The sequence below is a fragment of the Herpailurus yagouaroundi genome, unplaced genomic scaffold (assembly GCF_014898765.1).
Source record: "Herpailurus yagouaroundi ecotype Mexico unplaced genomic scaffold, PumYag 194, whole genome shotgun sequence".
Taxonomy (NCBI): Eukaryota; Metazoa; Chordata; class Mammalia; order Carnivora; family Felidae; genus Herpailurus; species Herpailurus yagouaroundi.
The window spans coordinates 4,454,301-4,465,034 of NW_024412425.1; positions in this window are offsets into that span (position 1 = coordinate 4,454,301).

Genomic DNA, 10,734 nt, shown 5'->3' on the forward strand with positions numbered 1-10,734 from the left:
GACAGGCAAGTTGAAAATAAAATGATGTAAATTAATCAAAAGAAAGTAGAGTTCTTCAAAACAATTAAAAATAGAACTACCATTATGTATGAGCAATTCCACTTCTGGGGTATTTATCTGAAGGAAATGAAAACACTAATTCAAAAAGATATGGCACCTCCAAGTTCACTGCAGTATTATTTACAATACCTAAGACATAGAAGCCTCCTAAGTGTGCATCAGTGAATGAATGGATAAGGAAAATGTGATGTGTGTATATACAATGGAATATTACTCAGCCATAAGAAAGAAGGAAATTTTGCCATTTGTGACAACATGGATGGACCTTAAGGGTACTATGCTAAGTGAAATAAGTCAAACAGAAAGCAAACACTGCCTTAACTCCCTTATATGTGGAATCTAAAAAACAAACAAAATGAACTTGTAGATACAGAGAACAGATTGGTGGTTGCCAGAGGCAGAGGATGGGGAGGTGGTCAAAAGGGGTGAAGGTGGTCAAAAGGTGCCAACTTCCAGTTATAAAATAAGTCTTGGGGGTGTAATATACGGCATAGTGACTATAGTTAATAATACTGCTATATTTGAAAAATTCTAAGAGAGTAGATCTTAAAAGAAAAAAATTATAACTGTGTGTGGTGATGATGGATGTTAACTAGACTTATTGTGGTGATCATTTCACAATATATATAAATATTAAATCATGTTGTACACTTGAAACTAATGTTGCATGTCAGTTATATCTTAAGTAAACTTCAGAACAAAGAAAATGACCAAAGCTAGGGAGGGATGTTATAAGGAAAGGGTCAATCCACCAAGAAGACATAGCAATGCTAAACGTGTGTGTACCAAACAACACAGCTAAAAAATACACGAAACAAAAACCAATAGAAATGAAAGGAGAAATAGACAAAGCCACAGTTATAGTTAGAAACTTTAGCATCCCTCCCTCAACAAATGATAGAGCAACTAGACATTAGAATCAGCAAGGATATATAAGAACGCAAGAACACCATCAACCAACAGGATCTAGTTGATGCTCAAATGATGTAATACACATTCTTTTCAAGAATCCATGGAACGTATACCAAGATAAACTAAATTTAGGGCTATACAACAACACTTAGAAACTTTGAAATAATTGAAATCTTGTAGAGTACATTCCCTAACCATAATAGAATCAAACTAGAAATTAATAACAGAAAAATCTCTGAAGACTTGGAAACTAAACAGCACACTTCTAAATAATATATGTGTCAAGGAGGAAATCTCAAGGGAAATATAAAAAATACATTGAACTGAAAGAAAACGAAAATAAAACTTATCAAATTTTGTGGTACACAGCTAAGCACAGGAGGTAAATTTATAGAACTAAAGGGTTACATTAAAAGAAGAAAAGTCTCAAATCAGTAATAAAAGTCTCCATCTCCAGAAGCTAGAAAATAAGAGAAAAATAAACCCAAAGCAAGCATAAGGAAGGAAATAATATACATAAAGGCAGAAATCAATGAGACTGAAAACACAGAAATAATAGAGAAAGTTAAATATCTGTTTCACTGAAAAGACCAATAAAATTGACAAATCTCTAGCAAGGCTGACAAAAAAAGAGAGAGACGACAAATTGCTAACATTAAGAATGAATGGGGCATGGGGGCACCTGGGTGGCTCAGTCGGTTAAGTGGCTGAATCTTGATTTTGGCTCAGGCCATGATCTCATGGTTCGTGGGATCAAGCCCTGGGTTGCTTGGGATTCTCTCTTCCTCTCTGTGTCCCTACCCTGCTTAAGTGCTCACACAAGCACTCTCTCTCTCTCTCTCTCTCTCTCTCTCTCTCTCAAAATAAAGAAATAAACTTAAAAAAAATAATGAAATGGGATACCACTACAGGTCCTGCAGACATCAAAAAGATAATAAGAGAATACTATGAGCAACTCTATGCACATAAATTTCAAAACTTAGATTAAGTGGATCAATTCCTCAAAAAGTAAAAACTACCACACCCCTCCAGATGTCAGTTAGGTAATTTGTAGAGCCCTATAACTACTGAGATAATTTAAAACATGAAAAAGAAATCTCCAGGCACATATGGCTTTACTGGAGAATCCTACCCAATGTGTAAAGAAGTAACACCAATTCTACATAATATCATCCAGAAAACAGTAGAGGGAACACTTCTCAGCTTATTCTGAGAAGCCAGTATTACCCTGAAACAAACACAAAAAGACAAAGACAATGCAAAGAAAAACTACAGACCAATATTCCTCATGAATATAGAGGCAAAAAATTGTATCAGAATATTAGCAGATAGAATTCAGCAATATGTAAAAAGAACTATATACTATGACCAAATGGAGATTACCTGAGGGATGCAAGGCTGGTTCAGTATTTGAGAATCAAACAATGTAATCTTATATTAATAGGATAAAGAAGAAAAATCACATGATCATATAAATTGTTGCGGAAAATTTTGACAAAATCCAACACCCATTCACAATAAAAACTCTCTGAGAACTAGGAATAGACAAGAAATTCCTCCACTTGATCATCTGCAACTAACTTAAAAAAACTAAAATGGGCCTATCAACACTATAAGACTGAATATTTCCACCCTAAGGTGTCTACAATCACCACTCTACTGAATACAGTACTGGAAATTCAGCAAGGTTGCAGAATACAAAATTAACACAAATATTAGTCATTTACTCACTTTTTTAATACTGACAATAATCATGTGGAAACTGAAATGTAAAATACAATTCCATTTATAATGGCTTTTTAAAAAGACATAACTAGATGTAATAAATCTAACAAGACATATATAAGACTTGTATACTGAAAATGACAAAACACTGCTGAAAAAAATAAAAGAAGACCAAACTAAATACTATATTCATGAATCAGAAGATTAAACATGATAAAGATGTCAATTCTCCTCAAATTGATTAAACAGATTCAATGCAATTACTTTCAAAATCCCAGAAAAAATTTTTGTAGCTATAGACAAAATTATTCTTTTTTCTAATGTTTATTTATTTTGAGAGAGAGAGAGAAGGCATGAGCAGGGTAGGGGAACAGAGAGAGAGGGAGAGAATCCCAAGCAGGCTTCGTGCTGTCAGTGCAGAGCCCAATGCAGGGTTCGATCTCACAAACCGTGAGATCATGACCTGAGCCAAAATCAAGAGTTGGACACTTAACCGACTGAGCCACCCAGGTGCTCCTAGACAAGATTATTCTAAAGTTTATGTAGAAAGACAGAGAACTAGAATAGGAAACATTTCTGAAAAAGAAGAATAAAGGGGCGGTCACTCTACCCTGATTTCAAAGTTTATTATAAAGTAATGTGCAGTAATCAAAACTGTGTGGTATTGGTGGGGGGAATAAATACATAGATAAATGGACTAAAGAACCCAGAAATGACCCCAAACAAGGATGGCCAACTAATTTTTTTTATAAAGGAGCAAAAGCAATCCAATGGAAGAAACATAGTCCTTCAACAAATGTTGGTGGAGAGATTGGTTACATCCATAAGCAAAACACGAACCTCAACCCAAACTTCACACTTTGTACAAAAATTAAAGTGGATTATAGATCTGTATGTGAAACATAAAACTAAAACACTTTTAGAAGGTAACATGGAGGGGCACCTGAGTGGCTCATTTGGTTAAGCGTCTGACTTTTTTTTTTTTTTAATGTTTATTTTTAAGTGAGAGAGAGAGAGAGAGAGCAAGCATGCAGGGGAGGGGCTGATAGAGGGAGACACAGAATCCAAAGCAGGCTCCAGGCTCTGAGCTGTCAGCACAGAGCCCAACCCGGGGCCCAAACACATGAGCCATGACATCATGACCTGTGCCGAAGTTGAACGCTTAACCAACTGAACCGCCCAGGTATCTGACTCTCAATTTCAGCTCAGGTCATGATCTATAAATTGGATTTCATCAAAATTAAAAATTTGTGTTTGTTTTTGCTTTTGTTTTGCTCTGTGAAAGACCTTGTTAAGACAAGGAAAAGACCAACTACAGACTAGAAGAAAATATTTACATATCTAGAATATATATATATGTATATAATTACACACATACACACATACATACATACACACACACACACACATATAAAAGCTCAACATTAAAAAACTCAATCAAATTAGAAGATGGTGTTAAAAATAAACCAGGAAGTTATTTTACCAGCAAAAATTAGTTTATTCAGGAATAACAGAAAATTGCAATTTGGGACATGCAATTGTATAGGCAAGTCCAACAAAGGAAAGGAACATTATTTTATGGACAAGGAGGAAGTTAAAAGGTGTTGTTTGGAATGAAAGTCCATTGGAGAAAAGCCCAAGTCCAGGGTGATGACAGTTTCTCACTGGCTGAGTTGCAGGGGTGATTGATTTCTTGCAGGAGATGCAATGTGCTTCTTTCCCCTGTTGGGCCCTATAATTGAGGATTCTTTCCTGTTGATGATTCTTCTTTTGGGGTCTGTAATTGACAGTTCTTCCTGTAATTGGCATTGAGTGGTATGGCTCCCCTTTCTAGCCTGCTCCATTTTAGTGAGGCTTCCTTCTATTAATTTTCACAACGGGCAAAAGACATGAGGAGACATTTCACCAAAGACAATCATATAAAAAATGGTCAGCAATCACTGACCTTTAGAGAAATGCAAATTAAGATCACAATGAGGTAATACTACCACACATCTCTTAGCTGAAATTAAACGTAGTGGCAATATCAAATGCTAGAAAGGATGTGCAGTAGCTGAATCTTTTATATATTTCTAGTAGGAGTATAAAATTGTCCAGCCACTTTGGAAAACAATCTCAAAACAGTTCCTCAGGTTAAACATAGAATTACCATAGCTCTCTGCACTTCTAGTCCTTGGTGTATACCCAAGAGTAAAACATATCCATCCAGAAATTTGAACACAAATATTTATAGTGACATTATTCATCAGAGCCAAAAAGTAGGAACAACCCAGGTGTCCATCAAGTGATGAATGGATAAAGAAAATATGGTATATCCATACAATGAAATATTTGGCAATAAAAAGAAATAAAGTACTGATAGATGCTACCACATGGGTGAAGATGGAAACATTAAGTGAAAGAAGCTGATCACAAAAGACCACATGTTGTATGATTCCATTTATATGGAGTGTCTAGAAAAGGAAAATCTAGAGAGACGTAAAGTATTTAATGATTGCCTAGGGCTGAGAGGAAATGGGGGGTGACAGCTAATAGACATGGGTTTATTTGGGGGTTGATGAAATGTTCTAATATTGATTGTGGTTGGGGGTGCCTGGTTGGCTCAGTCGGTAGAGCATACAACTCTTGATATCGCGGTCATGAGTTTGAGCCCCACATGTGGTGTGGAGTTTACTTAAAATAAAACATTTTAAAATTGATTGTGGTGAAGGTTGCACACCTCTGTGAATATGCATAAAACCGCTGAAGTATACACTTTAAGTAAGGGGATCGAACAGGCAACTAGAAAACGGGCAAAAGTCATGAAGAGATGTTTCACCGAAGGGAAACGTTTCACAGATGGCAAATAAGCACATAAAAAGATGTTCAACATCACTGGCCATCAGTGAAATGTAAATCAAGACCCTGGTAAGATATCACTACATACCTATTAGAACAGCCAAAATAAAAAATAATAACAATACCATGTGCGGGTGATGATACAGTGAAGCTGGATCATTCACACATTGCTGGTGGGAATGTAAAATGGTGAAGCCACTCTGGGAAATAGATGGTGAGTTTCTTGGAAAAATGAACAAAACGCACCACCATATGACTTAGCAATTGCATTCCTAGGTGTTTATCCCCAAGAAATGAAAACTTACGTCCACACAGAAACCCTAACACAGTTGTTCATGGCAGCTTTATTTGTAATAGCCATTGTGATCCATCCATACCATGGAGTAGTAATAGCAGAGAACAAGGTATTGACGCACACAGCTTGGATGATTCTGAAGGACATCGTACTAAGAAAAAAAGGAAACCTCAACCTCAACAGGTCATGTACCATATGATTCCTTTTATGTAACAGACCAAATAAAATGACAAAATGATAGAGATGGAAAACAGATTACTGGTTGCCAGGGGCAAAGGGAAGTGGGCATGACTACAAGGGAAAGCCTTGTGGTAAGGGAGTAATTCTGGATCTTGATTGCAGCGATGGCCACATACATCTAGACATGTGATAAAAGGACTCGGAACTGTATACACACACTCTACTAATGTCACACTCTTGGTTTTGATACTGTACCATAATTGTGTAAAATATGGGCACACAAGACCTCTGTTTTATCTGTGCAACTTCCTGTGAATCTATAATTATTTCAAAATAAAAAGTTCTATTTTTGCAACTTCCTGTGATTCTATAATTATTTCAGAATAAAAATTAAAGTCCCCAGCAATCCCAGTGGGGGCTCCAGCTGGGGAACAGGGTCCCAAAGGTCTCTGGCAGGGGACCCAATGGGGACTTAAATCCCTAATCACCACCTAGAAGGAGTGCCTGAGACCTCTGCTGGCCTAACTCCAGGCATCGCTCACAGTCTTGTAACAGGAGGAAACTGGGCCGTAGACTCACGGATGTGCCTCGGTTTCTGGAGACCAAAGGCTTATGGAGAAGGCCAGGGTGGAAGCAGAACTCTATGACTTTGGTGCCTTTACTCTTCTTTCCAACTTTCCTTCCAAAGAGGTAGATAGTCTCCATTTTGGGTGGCCAAGTGTTCTAAATACTTTCTGTATTTATCAGTGATTCCTTCCTGTTGATGATTCTTCCAATGGGGCTTGTAATTGACAATTCTTCCTGTAATTGACATTGGGTGATGTGCCTCTCCTTTTATGGTGGATGGCCAGCACTTTGGGTCACATCCCCTCTGGGAAAGCAGTGGAGCCAGGCAACTAGGTGCTACCGTGAGCCCTGGGCTACCACTCCCCACCTGGCCATGTGCCCCCTCGGAGCCCCCTCCCCAGGACCATAAGATGAGGATAGTGATCGCGCCTTCCTCACAGGTTTAGTGAGGTCACCCGTGTGATGGACTCAGCTGTGTGAGTGCCTTATGACAAGCATGTGGTAAACAGACCTGGTTTCAAATCCAAGTGCTGTCAATTATCAGTTGTGACATCCCTCAGTTTCCCTTCTAAAGGAGATGATGATATTGGCAGAACTGACCTCATGGGTGTGCTGTGAGAAATCACAGGCACGTATAGTGCTTCACACAGTGGCTGTCACGAAATGAATGTGCTGTAAAAGTGAGCTGTTATTATTATGGATATTGTCACTCGCTCTGCTTGACCAACATTCCACGGGTGACCTGGAGTTGGGGCTTGACAGAGAGACCCTTTGAGACCAAACTATTTTTTTCCTCCCATTCCCCAGGGGAGCTACTCCAGGCAGACCAGACTCTGGGGGTGGGTCTTCTGCTTGCCTACTGCCCTGCCCGGGAGGCCTGTGAGGCTGAGGTTGTCTCCTTCTGTCCGGGGAACAGGCTGGAATTGACAGCGAGGAGGGCGGGGAAGAAAACCCAGGGAAGGAGGCTCTGGCCTGGAGCCCTTTCACTGATGAGGATGACAAGCTGCCTGCCGCAGGCACTGTCCTCAGGATAGGACTGGGGGCTGCCAGGGATGGGTTGTTCTCAGCCAGGAGGAACCTGGGAGTTGGCAGAAGAGGAAAAGGAGATGCCTGTGGTCATGACCCTGGCCCGGTGCCTGGGCGTCTTCCTTCCTACACGCGGTGGCTGTCCCTGCCAACATGAGACCTGCTCACCTCTACGCTGGCCCAGCCGGACGTCATCCTGTGCCTCTGTCCCCATGTCTCTAAGTCACCATGTCATAGGTTCTGACTCTTCCTCAGCTTGTAATTTCCCAAGGGAGGGCTGCCGTCAGCCTTTCCTATTGATGCGGCTGGAGTAGGGCACACTTGTGTTCTCCACGAGCTTGTTCCTTCCACCGTTTTCAGCGGCTGAGGAAGAGGCTGTCTGGAACCACTCTCCTCCAGCACTAGCAAGCTCCATCATTTCCTTTTACAACAGAGGTCCTGACCTGTCCCCTCTCACTGTCTCCACTTCCTCTCTCTTGGCCTCCTGAGCCCTCTGCCCACAGCTGCCCATCAGCTGGGTTCATTGTTCCCACAGTGGGGTCTTAGAAACCTCAGCCCCTCCTTAATATGCTTCTGTGTATAATCCTCCAGTGACAACCCAGATCACTCTGAGTAAAAGACCAAGTCCTAACCATAAGGCCTGTGATCAGGCTTCCTTGAAGCCGGGAACTGTTCCGGCTCACCACCCCCCGGCGGGGGGGCCCCAGGCATGCTGGTTTGCTTCTGGTTCCTAAACATAACACGTACATTCCCACCCCGAGCCTTTGCACCCGATCTTGGCTTTTCCCTGGATCCACATTCTCCACAAATGACCAGAATCCCCCCCCTCACTTCCTTCTCTCTACTCAAATGACCTCTTTCCAAGATGGCAGCCCTACACAGCACATTCTGTCCAATCGTGCTCACTTTCCTTCTTAGCACACCCACTCCCCAACCAGCACTTGTTTGACTGTCATCTGTCTCTTCCACAGAGTGTCAGCCTCATGAGGTCGGAGAGAGTTTCTTCTTGGTCACTGTGATATCCCTGGAGCCCAGCATAGGTGCTCAGTAGATGCTTAGTAGGCACATAACAGGTGCTCAGGAACCACGTGTCGATGGAAGAGATGAATTCTGGGGGGAGTCTAGGAGAGGGGTGGAGTGTGATATCCCGAATTCCGATCCTCCTTGTGTGTCATCACTGAATGTTAGTCCCTCCTAAGAGACGGTCTTTGTATCAGATCACTTCGTTTTCCGTAAACTTTAGAGGTCTGCCTATGACCTTCGGGACTTTTGTTCTGTCTGTCCTTTATTTCATACATCTCTTTAAATCAATTCACTTGACTGTTTTTTTTTGTTTTTTTTTTTTTAATTTTTTTTTTCAACGTTTATTTATTTTTGGGACAGAGAGAGACAGAGCATGAACGGGGGAGGGGCAGAGAGAGAGGGAGACACAGAATCAGAAACAGGCTCCAGGCTCTGAGCCATCAGACCAGAGCCCGATGCGGGGCTCGAACTCACGGACCGCGAGATCGTGACCTGGCTGAAGTCGGACGCTTAACCGACTGTGCCACCCAGGCGCCCCTCACTTGACTGTTTTAAGTTATTTTAGAGAGAGAGAGAACGAGCAGCATGAGTGGGGGAGAGAAGCAGAGGGGGGGAGAAAGAGAGAGAGAGAGAGAGAGAGAGAGAGAGAGAGAATCTTAAGCAGGCTCCACCCTCAGCACAGAGCCTGATGCGGCACTTGATCTCACGAAACTGTGAGATTATGACCTGAACCAAAATCAAGAAAGAGTTGGATGCTTAAATTGAGCTACCCGGGCACCCCCACTTGACTATTTTTTAAACAGCCTCATCCTAAGCTTTTGTTAAAAAACAAACAAAACACAAAAAAACAACCCAATCACCAGTTTGGCGTGTCGCTTTCCTTTTGTTCCGATCCATGCCGAATGAAACATCAGTATTAATGTAGAAATTGCTCCCCAGCATGGCACTCGGGTGGCCCTTTGGGCAGCACAGGGTTACCGGAGTCCCTCATTATTGACACTGCTCTGCTCCTCGGGGCGAAGTCCTTAGGGGCCTTCCTATCAGCCCAGACCTGCCGGAGCCAGAGTCTGTCGTCAGAGGACAGGTGCGTCAGGGTGGGGTCCCTGCGTTGCGCAGGAGATCTGCTCGGAACTTCCCCCGTGGCTCCTGGGAAGTCCCCACGATTCTCTGCCTCATCCTCCGCCACTCTCTGTCCTTCCTCTCGGCTCCCGGGACCTTGCCAAATATGTTCCCACTTGGGGGGCCTTCACACGCCGTGTTCCCGTGAGACTTTCCTGTCATCGGGACGCTTCCCCCGACCCCTGAGACCCCGAGGCACACTTCCGTCCCGGGCTCTAAAAGCCCCCCTTGCACTTCCCTTGGGAGCAGGCGTCATCGGCAGTCGGCATCACGTGTGAGGTCCTTTGTTCAACGTCCTTCTCTCTACCGGACCAAGAGGGCTCCGGGAGGAAGGGGCTCGGGCTAGGCCTGGGGTCGGTCCCCTCCCCACTGCTCACAGCCCCGCGACCACCCACAGCCCCTTCTTGCTCCTGCAAGTGGACTCGCCATCCTAGCCGGAGGCGGCCTCATCACTTTCCCTCCCAACACGGTTTGGTTAGTCCCGCCTCTCAGCCTTGACTTTGGCCTCTGTGGTATCCTCTGCCTTCTTCAAAGAGCAGGGCCCGCCCCAGCCCGGCCCAGGGCCCGCGGCCCAATTGCGGCCCTGTCCTCCCCGCTCCCTCAGCACCTTCCGTCCCGTGAGCCCCGTTGCTTCAAGATGGCGGAGCGCACAGTGGCGGGAGCCCGGCTCTGGCCTCAGGTTGGGGCTGTGCAGTCACCAGCTGGGGGACCTCAAGGACGTGATTTAACCTTTGTGCCTCGGCTCCCCTAGGTTCCCAAACATCGATGCCTCAGAATCACCCGGAGGGCTCGTCAAAACACAGACGGCCGCCCCCCCCCCCCCCCCCCCCCGAGCTTTTAGTTCCTACAGACTGACAAGGGGCCTTGAGAATGTGCCTTTCTGACAGGTTCCCAGGGGACGCTTATGCCGCTGGTACAGGGACCATTGTGAGAGCCACTGTCCTACTTGTTAGGGAAGGTAAGTGGAGATTGATTAACCTCTTCACGTT